Here is a 17,874-nt window from a genome sequence, read left to right as displayed (position 1 = left end):
GTGCAAACACATGTTTGCAAATGAGGTCAAGGTTTCAGAATACTCCTTCTATGACAGATGAGTCAAGCCCTACACAGTGGTCTTACTATTTACCACGCATGACGGCACATTCTCTCCACAACAGATAGGGTCGTCTGCCAGGAGTTATATTGGAAGGAGTTACTCATTGGAAAATGTGGCCACATTGCCCAGACTGAGATCTGAACTTGGACTTCCAGGGATTTCGCCCAAAATAAGCTGAATTCCTCAGTTATAATTGTCAAAGAAACACAGCCAAGGAATCTATGTGCAGACCAGCGCTGATTCCTGCTGGGAAAGTGTGGGTCCAGGCAGGGGATTCTCGTGGCTTTGAGTAGAACCCAGGGCCCCGGGCTGATCTGACCCGCACGGTATTTGTCATTTCTGCCAAGGACTGGCCGGTTGGTCATCACTCCTCCTTTGATCCAATTATCCTCTCACTCCCTCAGCACCTATTTTATGATCGCCTAATAATAATAGCAGCTAACAACTGTCTAGTGCTTATTGTGTGCCAGACGCTGTGCTAAGTGCCTTGAATGTGGTACCTCGAGTCACCCCTCCAACAGTCCATAGGATAGGTGTTACCATACAGCAGTAGCTCAACTGCAGCCAAGATGCGGGGGGGATGTAAGTGATTTATTTTGTTATAACTGATCAGGTCTTCTTCCTGAGTCCCCAGCTTCCTCCACTCACATTTGAGGGGGTTGGGGAGAGGAACTATGTGGCCAATCCACTTGAAATCTCTGTCTGATCTGATAATTTAAATAATTCTTTTAGGTAAGGCTCAGTCTCTCAGACCACCTGCCTCCCCAACTCTCTCTCTCAATCTCTCTCTCTCATTGTATTGGGGTATGTGGAGGAGGGTGTGTGGCTCACTCCACCTTGCAGTTGAGGTTTTTTTGTTTTTTTTTTTAATCTTTTTTTTGTTTTTTAGTGGGGGGTGTAATTGGATTTATTTCTTTAATAGAGGTACTGGGGATTGAACCCAGGGCATCGTGCATGCTAAGCATGTGCCCTACTGCTGAGCTCTACCCACCCCTGACGGTAAGCTTTGAAGTTACTGGTGTCATGTCCTCTGGCCTCTGGGGAATGTCCCACATTGTCTCATTTAATACCTCAGCACGTGCCATTCTCTTCCTCCTATAACCTCTCTGAGACCACACTCCTCAACCTGGCTTTCAAGTCTCTCCCCCCGAGGAGTTGGAGTCCCACCTTCCGACTTTCTCTCATGTTTCCAGTGTGTTCCTCAAGACCCCGCTTAGATCCGTCTACGCTTTAATAAGGCTGTTTGTGCTCCACAGCCTGATCATTTCCTATCTCTGAACTTCTGAGGCCATTATATCTGGCGATTAATTCTGTACTCCTTTGAGATCCCTCTTTCCTTAATGTTTCACAAAATTGCTTATACCCCTGTTGTTGTTTAAGTGTTTAAGCTCCTTTGAGGGCATGGATGATGCCTTATATTTTGTTGAACCCCCACCCTCCACCAAATCTAATCCAGGGTCCACTGCAGAGAAGTATTGTACGTGTTCACAGACTAAAGATTCACATCCCTAGTATATTAGGAGCCTGTAAAACTTGGGAAGAAAATAACCAGTAACACCACAGAAAAATGGGCTAGAGATACGAATAGAGAATTCTTGGAAAAAGAAATGAAAATAGTCCTAAATCACATGAAAAAAAATGCTCAAACTCACTTGTAACAAAAACAATGAAAATTAAAACTACACAGATATGATTTCCAACCTACCAGATTGGCCCAAATGCAAAAGTTTTACAACTCACTCTTGGCAAGGTGGGCAGAGAAACACTTGACACTAGTGTGGAGCTGTATCTCATTATGTAAGAGTCTATTGCACTTGTGCTGCGAGGAAGGGTTTGACAAGGTAGTTTACTTGGCATTGCTCTAACCTGAGCACTTTCCTTGCTCAAATCTTCTCTATACTTCAGAGCTGTGTCTAGTGTGGACATGGAGGAACATCTCCAGTGTCGGCAGCAACATAACCCACACGTGTTCATGGCATTTGGACATAGTCGCTATTGTTTCAAGGCCAGAGGGCAATTCATTTTAATAGCTCTAATAGTACTCCATCGTATGAATGTACTACATTTTATTTATTAATAAATGCATTTGAATTTTCAAAACAAAACAAAACAAAACAAAACACAAGAACTGTTTCCCTGGGGCCTGAATGGTGTTAGTGATGAGAGAAGGTGTTTAGGGCCCTACATCCCACTGTAGCAGTGCTAAGTGCTGGCAGACCAGTGTCCGAGGCAGCCACAGTTTCTTTATTATGTGTATTGTTTGTGTTTGTGATATGTGGAGCCCTGTACAGCGTGGATTCTGGAGCAGAGATCCAGGGTGGGAATCCCTCTTGCCAAGTTCTAAGGGAAGTTCTGCTTTGGAGTCATCTCCAATGAAAAGAACAAGGTGGAGAAAAGTATGTACAGGACATAAGAATGGGTATACTTTTTTTTTTTTTTTTGAGAAGAGAGAGGGAATAGGATAAAGAGCCAAGGATAAAAGCTGGACTTCTCTAAATATACCTTGCTTTGTAGATATGACTTTGGAAACGTGACTATTTTATATAACTATAACAAAAGGGTTTTTTTAAAAAGAGTCTTCACTAAAAATCTAAAGTAAATGAAAAAAAAAAAAAAACCCAAAACCAAACTCTATCCAAAAACAAACAAACAAAAAAACTCTACCCATAATCACACAGAGAAAAACTATTCCAAGTGACTTTAAAGCACAGAAACTTGAATATACTTTCTTAGTGGAATAATCCTAAGGACAGAAAAAGAACTGTGAAAAAGGAGGGAAGAAAGGAACAAAGGAAGGGAGGGAGGTAGAGGGGGAGAAAGAAAGAGAAAGAGAGAGAGAGAAAAGAAGAAAAAAAGGGAAGAAAAAGGAAAGAAATCTTGAACCATCTTCAGTAATCATACTGCTCGTGGTAGGGTTGGCATTAACTCTGCTCTGTGTACACAGTGGGTTAAAGCAGATGAATAATTCTGTTATATTGTCAAGAACCAGGATTTTCAGTGTGGGAGACAGTGTAGGAGAAAGCAGGTACATGTGTAAGACAGGTGAGGTTAAGTAAACACTCTGTAGTACTGAATTTGAACTGGAAATTTTAGTAAGAATTGATAAAAACATTTTGTCATTTAAAAAAAGTATTTCCTAGCTCTGCCCATGGAAAAGTCCTAGAAACAGTGGGCACCCCTAGAGCAATGAGCACCCCAGTGGCTACAAATTGCCATCTACAGTTACTACTTCCCCCTAACAAGACCAAGGCTCCTTGGGGAAATGGCTGAGTCCAGGCCTGAGGCAGGAAATATACAAGATGAGCTTGGAACATCTTATCATAACAGAAAGCAAGGAAACAAAATATCAAAAACTACTAAGTTGTGACAAAAGGACACAGGACTGAGCTTGAAGAGGCTCCCTCTGGCCAAAGATGGGAGGCACAACTTCAGTGTCATAATGATAAGAATGGCAATGAATTGAAACATGTTAAATATGTTTAAATACATGAGTTCATAGTGATTAAAACAAAAAAAAAGTGAATTCAGTGGCTACCTTCAAAGAGGGCAAGGAGAAAAATCTCATGATTTTTGAAAACAGGTAAATAGAGGTTAAAAAAAAACAAGCATTTATCTTGCCTTTCCTATATAAACTATACCTAGGGATAGCCAAAGAATCGATGAGGGAAAAGCGTTGTCTTTATGAAAGTATTACAGTTAACAAATGACAAAGGAATTATAGAATGAGAATGTCATTGCTTTACAACCCACTGCGAATATTGGATCTAGACAAGAATCATTAATGGATGCTAAAGCCACAACAAGAAGACCAATGCGACATGGGTCTCCTGATGGAAGTACATAATCCAATCTCTGAGCTATTCTTGTCCAAAAATAAAAAAAAACAAAAACAAAAATCAAACCTAAATCTGGTGGAGCCTATAAGTCTCACTATTAATTTACCAGAAATGCAGAGGACAGAGAAACATGGTAAACATCACTGTGGGAAAGCAATCTGAAAAATTCTGGTTGTGGAATTTTAAAGGACAAACATTCTGATTTCCTCAACAATACATTGCAAAAGAATTAAAAAGAAGGGAGAAAGATATGGAAGAGAGAGCTGTGGATTAAGATCAAGAGACAAAACACATATCAGCAAACATAATATATGGACCTTTTTTGGAATTTGATTCAAACAAACTGTTACATATATATATATAACAGTTGGGGAAATTTGAATACTCATTATATATTTGATAATATTAAGGAATTGTTAATTTTTTTTTTGTGATAATAATATTGTGGTTACTTTTTTGAAAAAAGAATCCCTATCTAGAGATAAATAATGATACGTTTAAGACAAAATAATACAATGGTGGGAGTTATTCAAAATAATCTGGGAGGCGGAGTGGGTAGTGTTACCACTGAAACAAGATTGTCTATGAGTTAAGAATTGTTGGAAGCTGGGTGAAAGGTCATGGTGGGGGATGGTCATCAAACTATTCTCTCTTTTGCTTATGTTTGAATTTTCCATAATAAAAAGTTAAGAATAAATAAGATTTAAGAGGTGTTTTTCAGTACAAAAATAGTGCATGCTTTTTGAGACCCATCAGAATAATATAGGAGCCTAGAAGGTGAAAGGTAAAATCGCCTTAACCTCTGACCCTTGACCTCAGCAGTAATCACTACAAACGGTTCAGCAGATTCCGTGGTAATACTGTGTGTTACTCTGAGGAGGGAATGGACACCTTCATCCTGTTGTGCTCAGGCTTAGCCACGGGACTCGTCTGAGCAAAGAATAGAGACCCAATAAGAACCAGAACGATGTCCCGGAAAGTTGGATCCCAGAGTGAAGACAACAGAACCAGCCCACGATACCCTGGGACATGTGACAAGTAAACCTTTATTGTGCGTGGCGGACACTGGGATTTTTGCAGTCATTGATCACTGGGACAAACCTCTCCCATCCACTGATACCATATCCTTCCTACTTAAGTACGGTGGACAGGAACAAACAGAAATTTGATCAGAAATTGTACGTAAATCCTCTCCTTCAAGCCAAAATATTATACTAAATGTAATCTACTGGTTCTCCCATTTTTCTCTTCCTTCCCATCTGCCTTTAAGATCTTATAAGGAAAGGAACTAAAAGTCAGTACTTTATGATTTATATTACGTAACTTTTAAACTACGTGTAAAGTGTAAATTAGACAGCAAATGTCTATCTTTTTTTCTTTTAATTATTTTATTTTGGCGGGGGGGAGGTAATTAGGCTTGTTTATTTTTAGACGAGGTACCAGGGATTGAACCCAGGACCTTGTGCATGGTGAGCACGTGCTGTACCACTTGAGCTACTCCCTCCCCACAGCAAACTTCTGTCTTAATAAAATAAAATTTGTTTCTTATGAATCTTGCAGGTAAGATGTAGGGTTTTTAAAGAATGAGTGGTTTGGCTGCTTTCAGGTACACCAGTTCCTCTACTGAATTCATTTCTATTTGAAGTCCTTTGGAATCTTCAGTGAAAAGTAATTTTCTAATTGCCAAATACATTAAGAACCTCCATTAAAGTGAATAGAAATCACACACACAAAAATCTTTTTGACCTTTTGCTGTGCATCTATAAAACAAATTTTTCCACAAATATTATACACATTACTCTTCAGTTTGCTTCTTTTTTTTTTTTTAACTCAGTAATATATCGTGGGCATTTCAGTCTACTTTGAAAGAAAACCCATCTGAGTTTTCAAAGGCCCAAAAAGAGCTTCCTAAAGTCAGAAACTTCTGTTTCTTTAAAACCCAAGTCAATGGAGAGATTCTCCAGAGAAAACAGATGCGGGAAGTGAGCAGAGTGTGTCAAAGTGTGAATTCCAACATTAGAGCCCTCCTTGTTACTGGAGTATGATCGGCAGTGGAGTTGCCTGATTCCACATGCTTTTCCTGCCCAAGAAAGGCAGGAAATCTAGGAGGCTTTAAAGTGCTCGTCTTTCTCTTTGTAATCTTGCAGGCACTGCCTGTGGTTGGAAGCGAAATCCTGGATTTCCTCCACAGCTTGGAGTCAGAGGGCTGTTACTGCAGTTAAGAATGCAGCTGTAGTGCTGGGGGAATCGAGCCCTTGGTTTCCGGTTATACTATCAAATTCAAGTTCAAACTGGCCTCCTGGGCTCCTTATAGCTGATAATGGTACCTCCGTGCTGCCAGGTACACACACCAGAAACCATCTCTCTCTCCAAACCACTAGCCCATGAACTCCACTGGGGCAGAGATTTTTATCTGTTTTGTCCACAGCTGTGTCCTCAGTCCTGTGATGTCACCCTCTACGATTTAGCTTTGACCTGTCATCCTCTCATTCCCAAAGTATCCGACGGTACCCTGACTACCCCGATGCACACACACAACATGAAATACCGTCTCATCTACAGGCTCTTCTATTTCATTAACAGCAGTAATATTAATACTTTTTATCGTATGAGAAGCATTTGCATCAAAACAAGAGGTTTCAACAGTAGAATTCACTAGCACCACCTTAGACTGACTACAGGGATGCCCTCTAGCATATCACACATTTGAAGAGCCCACTTATATTAATCTAAAATAAGAAAGGAAGGAATTGAACCCTCTCCAACTGGTTTCAAGCCAACCCATAGCCACTATGCCTTTCTCAATAAAGAGGTAGCAGTAAAGATTTACATAACTTCGTCAAAAGTAAATCATAGGTGAAAACCCTACATATCTCTATGGCACATCCCTTTCAGCTAGGCTTCCAAACGCAACATCACTTACCATAGAAGAACGACTACATTTTCATGACCACATACTAATCACCATATTCCTAATTAGCCCCTTAGTCCTATATATTATTTCACTCATACTAACTACTAAATTAACACACGCAAGCACCACAGATGCACGAAAAGTGGAGACAATTCGAACAATCTTACCAGCTATTATCCTCATTCTAATTGTCCTGCCATCACTGCAAATCCTTTACATAATAGATGAAATTAATAACCCCTCCTTGACTGTAAAAACAATAGGTCATCAATGATATTAAAGCTATGAATATACATATTATGAAGATCTGAACTTCGATTCTTCTATAATCCCAACATCAGACTTAAAACCAGGAGAGTTGCAATTATCAGAAGTGGATAACCTGGCAGTACTACCAACAGAAATAACAATTCCTTTGCTGGCCTCATCTGAAGATGTGCTACATTCATGAGCAGTCCCTTCATTTTGATTAAAAACAGTTACAGTCTCTGGACGCTTGAATCGAACAACCCTGATATCAACATGACCAGGTTTATGCTACGGACAATGCGCAGAAATTTGCGGGTCAAACCGCAGCTTCATGCCAATTATCCTTGAAACAGCGCCATTAAAACGCTTTGAAAAATGATCAGCACCTATATTGTAAATTCATTAAGAAGCTAAATAGCATTTACCTTTTAGGTTAAAGAGTGAGAGTTTAAGTCTCCCCTTAATGATCTGCCTCAGCTAGATGCATCAACATGATCTATTACTATTCTAGCAATACTTTTAACCCTGTTCATTATTTTCCAATTAAAAGTTTCAAAACACATTTAGACATCAAACCCCAAATTAAAAATAAACAAAACACACAAGCAGATCACCCCTTGAGAGATAAAATGAATGAAAATCCATTTGCCTCTTTCATTACCCCAACAATAATAGGAATCCCTACTGTAATTGTAATCATTGTATTTCCAAGCATGCTATTTCCTGCTCCTACTCGGCTGATCAATAATCGCCTTGTCTCTATCCAACAATGACTAATTCAAAGCAAATAATAGCTGTTCACAACCACAAAGGACAAACGTGAACACTAGTACTTATGTGCCTTATTATAGCTACTGGTACAACAAACCTACTAGGACTTCCGCCAAGCTCATTTAAACCTACTACACAACTATCAACAACTCTAGGCATAGCGATGCCCTTATGAGCGGGGACCGTGCTGACAGGCTTCCGCAACAAGACAAGAGCATCACCAGCTCACTTCCTGCCCCAAGGAACCCCAGTGCCACTTAGTCCTGTATTAGTAATTACTGAAACCATTAGTTTGTCCATTCAGCCCATAGCATTAGCTATACGGCCAACAGCCAATATTACAGCAAGTCACCTATTAATTCACCTAATCGGGGGAGCAAGCCTCGTATTAATAAGTACAGCCCTTATTACATTCATTATCCTAATTTTATTAACAATTCTTAAGTTTGCTGTCACCTCCAATCAAGCCTAAGTATTTACACTGTTAGTGAGCCTACACCTACATGACAATGCATAATGAGCCACCAAACCCATGCACACCACATAGTAAATCCTAGCCTTGGATCTCCTAACAGGAGTCTTACCTGCCCTTTTAATAACATCCGGTTTAACTATATGATTTCATTTTAATTCAATACTCTTATTATCACTAGACCTGTTACCAATATATCAGTGATGATGAGATAGTGTCCAAGAAAGTCTATTCAAGGCCATCACACACCAATTGTCCAAAAAAGGACTTCGATATGGGATAATTCTTTTTACTGTGTCAGAAGTCCTCTTTTTTACCAGGTTCTTCCCACTGTTATTACGCATGGTGGACTGAAGACAGCTACCATGTTTGACAGCGCTCCCATTGAGATGTGCGGTGTATGACCTCAATTCTTCAATCTGGGTGGACTCTGTGATGACTTGAACCAATAGAATGTGGTGGAAGTGATGCATGGTGGGAAGTCTCCAGGGCCACAATTTAAGAGGCCATCAATTTCCACTTCCTATTTCTTGGAACTCCCACTCTGATAGCCCTGGGCTGCTGGACAGGCCCTGAGACCACATGCAGAGGGAGAAGGCCCCAGTGGAGACCAGCCTCCCAGCCATTCCTGCCCAGGAACCAGACATAAGAGTGACACTCTCTTGGACCCTCCAGAGCATCTCAGCCTACCTGCTGAATACCATTGAGTGACTCAAAGTCGGTGCTGTGTGGGACAGAAGAAACATTCAGCTGAGCCCTGGGCTGACCCACATGATTGCAGCTGAGTCCAAATTCCCAATCTACATGATTGTAAAATGTGACAAAACTGTTATTTTAAGCCATTAGGTTTTGGGTTGATTTGTTAACGCAGCAGTTAATAACGAGAGCTTTACTCTGCTTGGGACCTGAGAACTTCTTACCTGGAAAACTGATTCCTACGCTCAGTCTCCTGCCATTCCAACGATGCTCTACACTGCTCAGTCTGTCTTCATGAAGAAACTGCGAGGCTCCTGTTTAAAAAAAAAAAAAAGTTATTGTCAACAGAATACAGCCCAATCTCTTTAGCCTGACTCCACTGGCCTTCTAAGATCTGTCTCTGAACTCAACTTTCTAAGTTCTCCTATTCCTCCTACTTCTTATGTTCTAGCCAAATTCAACTTTTGGTCTACCCCCTTGACACCCCATGATTTTTATTCTGTTCACGCAGTTCCTCCTCCTGGAATGCCTTTCATCTCATCTGTGTATGTCCACATCCTACTTGCCTTCCATTGCCATCCAAGAATATCCATCTCCCGAGTGGAAATAATCTCTCTCCTGCATTTCTATGGCATTTTGTCTGGGCCTCTCATACCACGTACCCTTTTCTGCCTTTTTAACACTATAATTTTTAACCATGTCTTTAACTTCCTTATAGATCCGGGCATCCTGGAAGGCAGGGTTCACATCTTATTTACTTATTACTGAAACTAGCAAAGCCCCCGGCTCTTGGTAGATCCTTCTTAAAGAGCTATTGGTCAGACAGGAGGATAAATGGGTGGATGGGGCGGATACATTTGCTGGAACAACGTTGCCAGGCTTCAGGTTCTCTCTCCATTTCTCTGCTCAATTTTCTTCCGTCTTCGTTTCTTTCAGAGGCAGGCTCTGCCAGGTGGAGGCACAGATGGTCCCTAGCCACCTCACTCTCACACCCTACCGGTTTAGCACCCATGCCCAAAAGAATGCTTCTCTTTCCCAACAGTTCCAGAAAAAGTCTAGAGATAAGGACTCACTAGACACCTAGGAGGTCTTTCCCTGAGCCAATCACTGTGGCCAAAGGGATGGACTGTCCTGATTGTCCAGTTTTTGGAGACCCCAAGAGTGTGAACTGGAGGTGGTGGAGGAGAGAATTACCCTAAAGGAAAATGATGGGGCTGTTACTAAAGGAATGCAGAATGGCAGTTGGGGAGGGAAAACAACAGATTCCACCCCACCCATCCTGGAAGGAGACACCAAGCTCTACTTTAAACGAGTGCTTTTTCTCGCGCTTGGCATTGAGCACCAAATTTACTGGACCCTTAAAGAGAACTGTGCCAACCAGGTAACAGGGTACTCAGGGTCCATGAAAGCTCCACTCCGCTGGCTCTGCCCCCTCCCCCATCTCTACTCTTTATCCAGACAATCTTTCATTTGTCTCTGATTTGCCCAACCTCACCCATCATGTCTTACCATCATCTTTCCTGGCTCACTGTTCCTCTTAGCACCCATGAGCATGAAACACAAGAGCTGTTTACTGCCACTTCCCTGCCCAACCCCACAAGTACCGCCACCACATACATCGTTGGTCTGCTATTGGCCATCTGGAGAGAGTCAATCCGAACAGAGAAGAAATAGGGCCTTGATGATACTGCCTGAGCTCCTGAAGCCAGCTATACCTGAAGCCGGCTATATCTGTTGTGGGTTGAACTGTGTCCTCTAAAAAGAAATGTTGAAGATCTAACCCCTGGTACTTGTAAGTGTGACTTTATTTGGACATAGCATCTTTGCAGCTGTGAGCCACTTAAGATGAGGTTGTATAAGTGTCCTTATAAAAAGATGGGAGTCCTTATAGGAAGAAGAGAAGAGACACGGAGATAGACACATAGCGAGTAGGCCATGTGATGATGGAGGCAGAGACTGGAGTGATGCGTCTACAAACAAAAGAATGCCGGCAACACCGGAAAGTGAGAAGGGCAAGGACCGGGACCTCCCCTAGAGCCTCCAGAGTTGGGGAGAGCCTCCGGAGGGCACTAACCTTGCTGCCACCTGGACTGCAGACCTCTAACTATTAGAACTGTAAGAAAATAAATTTCTGTTGTTTTATGTCACCCAGTTTGTGGTCATTTGTTAGGGCAGCTGAGAAGGAAACCCACACTATTCCTGTGTTTCTCCTTTCCCCTCAAACATCTATCAAGCTCATCATACTTCTGACACCAGGTGTGAGAGCGTTCTCCCACACTGAGCAATTCCCCGACACCAGCTGCGTGTCCTATAACTCGACGCAATTCTGACACTGTCTACCTGGAGATAGCATCAGATTCTACAGGTTAAGGGCTCAGTCCTATAAGACTGCTCCCCCGTCCTTCTGGGGTTTTAGGGAGGCTTCATTAGAGAAACACGATTGATTAAATCATCAGTCACTGGTGATTGAACTCAATCTCTAGCCCCTCTCCCCTCTCTGGAGGTTAGGGGTGGGGCTAAAATGTCCAATGATTTTTTAATCACACAGCTGGTTCCCCTGGCAACCAGTTTCCATTCTTAGGTGACTTAGGGGCTTCCTATGAGTCACTTCATTAAAGTAACAAGACACCTTTCATGGTTCTCATCAGTTAGGAAATGCCAAGGGTTTTAGAAACTCTGTGCCAGAAACTGGGATGGAGATCAAATCTGTATTTCTTATTATGAATCAGAATATCACAGCTGCCCTTGAAACTAATACACCTTCATTTTTTCCCCATTTTGTGAGCCAATGAATTCCCTGGTTGCTTAAGCAAAATTGTTTCTATCACTTACAGCAAAAGTCCTGAAGAACACGACATGTTATCATATTATTCTACGTGCCAAGGATGCAAAAGCAAATTAGATCCTGTTCTTACCTTTTTTTAAAAATAGGTGTTTTACATTATTTTTGCAGCATTCAATCCCCACTCCCCATATTTAATATAAAGTATACAACAGAGGGGTTTTTGTTGTTGTTTTGTTCTCTAAATCAAGAGTTGATTAATTAATTCATTCGGCAAATATTACATGCTCACGAACTATGGAAAGCACAGTTTAGTGGTGAATCAGTCAAACTCTTCCCAGCATTGCTTTTCTTTTTTCTCCCACCCCACACCCCCACTTCTGGCAATCATTAATCTGTTCTCTTGTAAGGATGAGTTTGTATTTTTTTGTTTGTTTTTAGATTCCACACATGAGAAAGGTCATATGGTATTTGTCTTTCTCTGTCTTATTTCACTTACATCCTCAAGGTTCATCCATGTTGTCTCAAATAGCAAGATTTCATTCTTTTTTATGGCTGAATAATATTCCACTGTGTGTGTGTACACACACATACATACCACAACTTCTTTATCCAATCATCTGTGGATTGACATTTAGGTTGTTTCCATATTTTGGCTATTATAAATAGTGTTGCTATGCACACTGGGGTGCATGTATCTTTTCAAGTTAGAATTTTCTCTGGATGTATGCCCAGAAGTGGGATTGCTGGATCATATGGTAACTCTATTTTTACTTTTTTAAGGAACTTCCAGACTGTTTTCAACAGCGGCTGCACCAATTTATATTCCCAGCAACAGTGTAGGAGAGTTTCCTTTTCTCCACACCCTCTCTGGAATTTTTATTTGTAGACTTTTGAATGATGGCCGTTCTGACTGGTGTGAGGTGATACCTCATGGTAGTTTTGATTTGCATTTCTCAGGTAGTTAGTGATGCTGAGCACCTTTTCATGTGCTTGTAAGCCATCTGTATGTCTTCTGTGGAGAAATGTCTATTTAGGTCTTCTGCCCATTTTTTGATTGGGTTGTTTGTTTTTATTTTGATATTAAGCTGTATGAGCTGTATATTTTGGAGATGAATCTCTTGTCAGTCGCATCATTTGCAAATATCTTCTCCCGTTCCACAGGTTGTCTTTTCATTGTGTTTACGGTCATTACTAACACTTGATGGAAATTAGGGAGCATGATGTCTCCAGAGTTGTTCCACCTTCTCAAGATTGCTTTGGCTATTTGGTTTGTGTGTGTGTGTGTGTGTGTGTGTGTGTGTGTATGTGTGTGGTTCTATACAAATTTTAGGATCATTTGTTCTTTTTCTTTGAAAAATGCCATTGGAATGTTGATAGGGATTGCACTGAATTATGTTGAGGTACTTTCCCTCTATACCCACCTTGTTGAGAGTTTTTATCATAGATGGATGTTGAATTTTGTCAAATGCCTTTTCTGAATGTGCTTATCTTTGAGTCATCCATCCTGTGGCACTAAAGCCAGCACCATCCAACCTCACCGGGGCCAAAACCAGTGAGAAGGACAAGAAGAAACCAAAAGCCAAAATGGGAAGGCAGTTTCTTACCCTTGATTAACGAAAGGAATTAAACTCAAGCACAGTTCAGACTCTGATCAAAAATGCAAATTGCTTCCCATCCCATACAAGATAAAGATCAAACACCTTAGCCCAGCAGTCAAAGTCCCAGCCTGCATTTTCATCACCTCCTACTGTATTTGGCTCCTTCTTGTCTACCTCTTTGCCCCAGCCACATCAAATTACTGTTTGTTCCCCAAGGACATCATATGCTTTCAAAAGCTGTTGCATTCACTCCCAGTAGCTCTGTCTGCACATAGTCCTTTCCTCCATCTCGAAGTCCATCTATATTGGTTTTCCAGGACTGTCATAAGCAATTACTACAAACTGGGTGGCTTACACAGACAGAAATGTATTCTTTCACGCTTCTGGAGGCTATACGTCTGAAACCAAGGTGTCAGCAGAGCCGTGCTTCCTCCTAAGGCTCTAGGGGAGGGCCCTTCCCTGATTCTTCCTAGCTTCTGGTTGCTGCTGATAATCATCAGCATTCCTTGGCTGGTAGATCCGTCCTTCCAACCTCTCCTTTTGGTGTCACATGGCCTCCTCCCCATCTATGTCTGTGTCCAATTTTCAGAAGACACCAGGCACAGGGTGGAGGGGGCCCAACCATATTTAATATGACCCCACATCTTAACTTGATCACACCTGCAAAGACCCGATTTCCAAATAAGGTCACTTTCACAAGTATGGGGGTTAGAACTTGAATAAATCTTTTCGAGGGACGTCACCCTTCAAAGCCCAGTCCAAATACCTCTTCTTCCAGGAAGCTCTCATCACCTGCCTACATAGCATGAATGCCTAGGACTCCAGAGCTCAATGAAGCCTTATCACATTTGGCTCTGCAGTGCAGACCCTTGTAACTTACACTCGTGAACAAGGAGCTAGGATTCATATCTTGTCATGTGGTCCAAAGACCTTGGTCAGTGTCCATTTTACGAGTCAGAAAATAACCCATAAATGTTCGTCATTTTGAACCGATAAGGAGAAAAGAGATAAGATAAGGGAGAGACTAGCTGTAGGGCACATATTGGAATGGCTTTTAATTCATTAAAAGAAAGAGAATAAAACAAACGTGGTCCTAATAAGAGCCGTGAATTCAGATCTCCTTATGTCTCTTCTGCAGCCGCTCTGCCTCCGCTCCCCACTTGCAATAGTCAGAGTTTTGGTCTCTCGTATCCTCTAGAGCAGAGGGCTTTGAAAGGCCCTGAAGGGCTGAGAAGAGTCTTTGAGATTCAAGAATGGCTCCTGTCCAGTGGCTGCTGCGGCCTCGAGGCTCAAGGACAGTGAGAAATCTTCCTCCCTATGATTTGGTGACAGCCTCCAGCCACAGATTGACTGCCCAGTTGAAAATCCAGAATCAAACACACACCAGGAAGACCTTCTGTGTCAGACCTGCCCGATGGGAGAGTCTGGGTCCCCAGGGTGAATTCACGGAGAATTGGTGGCCAGTGACTGGGTGCAGATAATGCTGATCCCAGCATGAGGAAGAAACAGCACTGCTGGCCCGGAGCCCGGCCTCGCTCCCTCCGTGGTCGCAGCACTTGACAGAGATGGAGCTACTGCAGTCTGCTTGGAGACAAGAATAACATTGCAACGTCCCAGGCGTCCTGAAATAGCTGAGCAATGATCGCCCAGTCCCCTGACGTCTGTCTTTCGGGAGAGACTTTCAGAAACAGCCCAGTGAAACACAGCTTCACTTACTCCTCTCCATTAGAATGTTTCAATTAGACACCAAATCAGGCTTTGGGGTTCTGGTTCCAGCAACCTCTTAGTTAGGGTTCTTCTCCGGTGCTTTGGACGTTCTTGCTGAATTGGGCAGTTGATTTAGAAATTGTTCCTAAATTAGGGTCTGAGAGCAACTGGCCTTTTAGCAAAACTACCAAAAAATTCAGGAGGAAAAGGCAGTATTAAGAACAGTCCTTATAGAGCACTTACATGGCTTTATCAAGCACAATTTTAAGCACTTTACATAGGTAGGTAGGTAGGTAGGTACTGCAAGAGACTATTATTGTCCCCAATATTCTCTGCCCTTCTTTATGGGAGAATTATATCCCACCAACCACGTTGAAGCTCAGCCAAGGAAATGTAAACAGAAGTGCCAGGTGCCACTTTCAAGAACAAGCCTTAAGAGCCAGGGCACGGATCTGCCATCACCAAACTCTTTTCCTGAAGCCCTAACACCAGCGATGTTTAACATAAGAGCAGCTCCTTCAGTCTGGTCCCAGGAGGGAGAGCCAAAGCCTAGCTATTATGGACATGGGATATGAGCAAGAAACACACCTTCGCTGATGTAGGCCACCAAGTCTTTGGAGCTGTTTGTCATTACAGCACCACTTAGACTAAGCTGACTATTAACCTCATCCCCATTTCACAACTGAGGGAACCAAGGCACGCAGAGATTGAGCAATCTGCTCGAGGTCGTTCGACCAGAATTCAAATCCAGACCGTCTGGACTCAGAGCCTTAACCACTTCACTGTCTTGCCTCTGAACATGCCTTTGTTGTCTCTTTCAAAACTCCTTTAGCCGGCAAGATTCCTGGGCATGTGTTTTTTTTTCATTTCCCATGGAGGGAATTAAGAGTAAGTGGAGATTATTTGGTCCTCAGTAGGTAGAGAGACCGGGTAGACAGATGCTGTCCAATAAAACAGACGCTGGTAGATGCTAGTTTATTGAGTGAGCTAGACTTATTGGTATGCAAAGCAAGAAACAACTTTGTTCCACATCGAAGTCTTTCAGGAATTAACAAACAACTACGTCATTAGAGACTGAAAAACTGAGATCAAATCTTTTATGAAAAGTCCAGTCTCTCTCAACTGTTTGAAAGCTTCTCTCCTGCCCCAGGTTTGGACATTTGCAACAGGGAAGGGGGTCCTGGCTGGTTTTCTCCTGATTTCCCTCCTCCACACCTACCCCACTGGCCTTACTGCCTCAGGCTGTGGCAGAATTAGAGTTGGGGGTGGGATGGGGAGGATAAGCGGCAGGAAAAGTCTTACCTGGCTTGAGTGCCCTCTGGGTGTGGCAGGGGGTCAGGTGCTTATGAATTCCCAGGAGAGTCTCCTGCTGGAGCCATTCCAAGGCACCGCTTTCTGGCCTGGGGAAAGCACTACCTGGCTAATCACTTGGGACCAGCTTCTGCATCCAGCCTCCTTCTGCTGGGGACAGAAGACCCACTAACATGGAATACGACTTCACTGAGACAGAGTTGGTCTACAATAAACTATACATAAAGTGTACTACTTGTTAAGTTTGACTTTGGGAGAGGTCCATTGAACCAGAATCAAGATACTGAACATTCCATCACTGCCAAAAGTTTCCTCATGGTCCTGAGTGAGTCCTCCCTCCTGTCCCTTTCCCACCCCCGGGCAACACTGATCTGCTTTCTGGCACTAGAGATAAATGAGCATTTTCTAGAATTTTATATCAATAGCATCAGACAGCATGTAGTCTTTTTTGTTGGGCTCCCTTCATGCAGCATCATTCTTTTGGGGTTCATCATGGAGTCTCTTTGCAAGAGAACTGAAGCCTGGCCACCTTCCACAGTCCACTCATCCATGTCCTGTAAGTGCAGCCTGTTTCCAGGTGGCCACGGGCCTTTATTTCCCAGGTGTGGCAGGCTCCAGGGTGAGGCCACCCCAGGGCACACAGGCCAGGCTCTCTCAGCACTTGAAGGTCTGCTTCTCTTGGCTTGAGAAAGGCACCCCTTCCTCACCTTCGCACCCCATCCTGATGACTCTGGGAAAACCTTCCCTTTCCAGTCTCCTTGGGGACACCTCAGCTCCTGCTGCACACTCTCCAGTGCTGATGCTCTGAACTGGTTTTGGGGGAATCACTCCAGTGGGTTCTGCAGAGATGGTTTGGATCCTTTCTTTAGAGTAGGTGGCACCTGACACCCTATATTCTCAGAGTGGGAGCTTCAGATGAAACAGAGTCAACAGGAAAAGTTGCATGTTAATACCCTGTGTAATAATTGGGAGGTTAAAGGGCACCCCTGCATAGAAATGTCCCCATACGGGTTCTGCACCCAATTCCAACGTGGGTGTGTTTGTGAGTGGGGAGGGGGTCCCCATAAGGATAAGCAATTCTCTGACACCAGCTGGGTGTCCTACAATTCAACTCAGTTATGACACTGTCTACCTAGAGACAGCGTCAAATTCCACAGGTTAGAGGCTCAGTCTCACAAGACCCCCCCAACTCTCCTACAACCTCAGACGAAACTTCAGTTGAAAGTCCACGGTATCACCTCTGTGTTCCCCATCGACCAGCTATAGATTGGCAGTTCCAATGACTCCCTCCTTGGGTTCAATTAATTTGCTAGAGTGGCTCGCAGAACTGAGAGAAACATTTTACTTACTAGATTACCACTTTATTATCGAAGGATATGCGGACAAGGAATGTCTCCTGCCATATCAGTAAATAAAGGATGTTGCAGCCATCAAGCCTCAGCCATTGCAGCTGCCAAGGATCACGTACCCGG

Source organism: Vicugna pacos, chromosome 16, assembly GCF_048564905.1.
Source record: "Vicugna pacos chromosome 16, VicPac4, whole genome shotgun sequence".
In the NCBI taxonomy this organism is placed as follows: domain Eukaryota; kingdom Metazoa; phylum Chordata; class Mammalia; order Artiodactyla; family Camelidae; genus Vicugna; species Vicugna pacos.
The sequence above is the reverse complement of the archived record's forward strand: the minus strand, read 5'-3'. Positions refer to the sequence as shown.